This window comes from Bos mutus, chromosome 9 (assembly GCF_027580195.1).
Source record: "Bos mutus isolate GX-2022 chromosome 9, NWIPB_WYAK_1.1, whole genome shotgun sequence".
NCBI classification, from domain to species: Eukaryota; Metazoa; Chordata; class Mammalia; order Artiodactyla; family Bovidae; genus Bos; species Bos mutus.
In genome coordinates, this window is record NC_091625.1 from 6,723,278 (window position 1) to 6,725,234 (window position 1,957).

The 1,957-nt window shown below is 43.1% G+C and overlaps 1 pseudogene; it reads left to right on the top strand.

Annotated features, from left to right (window-relative positions):
* Nucleotides 1-233: 233 nt before the first annotated feature.
* LOC102273727 (solute carrier family 25 member 36-like) lies at nucleotides 234-1,363 on the top strand (annotated as a pseudogene).
* The last annotated feature ends 594 nt before the right edge of the window (nucleotides 1,364-1,957 follow it).

The following is a 1,957-nucleotide window of genomic DNA, read 5'->3' on the forward strand; positions in this document are numbered from 1 at the left end:
ATGATATTATACATGTTTCAACTTTTTAAGTAAAGAACTTTTCCAGGTGTCTTTTACAGTCTTCCAGGGAATTTAAATGTTTTCCATCAAGAGGATTTTGTAAATACTAAAATAAACAGCCTTCTAGCGTGGGTGCTGAGTGCGGGGCCAGAGCGGGAGATGGCTGATGCAGCGTTGCGGGCAGGCGGCAGCCTAGTCTCCATCCGCGCCCCTCACCGTCTCTGGGGCGCCCGATGCTCCAGTCCGAGCGGAAGTTGCGGCATACGCCGGTGGCCAGATCCGCGTCCGCCTCAGCGTCCGGAGGATACGCTGGAGAGAGGAGGAGACAGAAGCACAGGCTGGTGCACCTGTTGGCCGGAGGATGTGGTGGTGCAGTGGGAGCCATTCTGACATGTCCGCTGGAAGTTGTGAAAACGGCTGCAGTCATCTTCTGTGACACCTTGTATCTCTGCAGTTCAGCTGAGCACCACGACCGGAGCCAGGGTCAATGGAGTAGTGTCTCCTGGACCTCTCCATTGTCTAAAGGTGATCTTAGAAAAAGAAGGGCTGGTTCCCTGTTTATAAGATTAGGGCTCAATTTGGTGGCGGTGGCCCCTTCCAGAGCAATATAATTTGCTGCTTATTCAAACCGCAAGGAAGAGTTGAATTGTTTATTTGATCCTGATTCTTCCCAGGTACACATGATTTCAGCTGTAATGGCAGGCATTTACTGTACATTTCTCTCCAAGAAAAGAGTGAGATCATGTCATCTCATACTCCCCATCCGCAGGTCACTTCCTGGATGGACTAACTTAAACCTCGTCTTACCGCAATCACAGTGACCAACACCATTTGGCTTATAAAAACTCGATTACAGCTTGATGCAAGGAACCGTGGGGAAAAGCGAATGGGTGTTTTCCAGTGTGTCCCTGAAGTGTATCAGACAGATGGACTTAGAGGATTTTATAGGAGAATGTCTGCTTCATATGCTGGTATATCAGAGACTGTTATCCATTTCGCCATTTATGAAAATATTAAGCAAAGCTACTGGAATGTAAGATTGCTTCTACAATGGAAAATGAAGAAGAGCCTATAAAGAAGTGTCAGATTTTCTGGGAATGATGCTAGCTCAAAAACGTGTGCCACAACTTTAGCATATCCACATGAAGTTGTGAGAACAAGACTGTGTGAAGAAGGAACAAAATATAGATACTTTTTTCAGACATTATCTTTGCTTATTCAAGAAGAAAGCTCTGGGTCTCTTTACTGTGGTCTGAAAACTCATCTGATGAGACAGATTCCAAACACAGCCATTATGATGGCCACCTATGAGTTGGTGGTCTACCTGCTCAATGGACAGCACCACCAAACTGCTGTGCTGTAAAGAGGGAAGACCAAAAGAGAAACTGTACCATGAAGTACCAAAGCCAGCATGGTGGGCAGAAGGAAAATAGTGTGGGAACATGGAACTAAGCCTAAGTGGAAGTTTAGTCGTAGGAATTAAAGTAATCCTAACCACAATACTTAGTCTTTTTAGTAATGTGAAAAAACAAACAAACAAACATGGCTGCCTCCAAGAAAAAGCCTTTAGAAGCACTCTTTCCTCAAAATTGCCATTTTCTCTATCATGTCCACAGGCTACTATTGGCATTTTGTTGATTTACAGCAACCAGAGTACAGTGTTTATTCCATGAGCACTTTTCCAGTCTTCTGGACAAAGCCATCTGTAACTATATACTATACTAGAACTATCCAAAGAAAGTATTAACAGTCGTAAATTTCTAACTTCTGGCTTCTGTATAGTTCCCATAAAATTGGAAACTAACAATACTAGTATTTACATTTCCTTGAGAGGATCTGGCACTGTATTTTAAAGTTAATTGTTTGGTATTAGTAGCCACTGTTTTTGACAGATAAAGTAGTGTCCAAATATTGTGCTACTTTTAGCTTTAAAATGTTTCGGTTTCTACTGCTCATG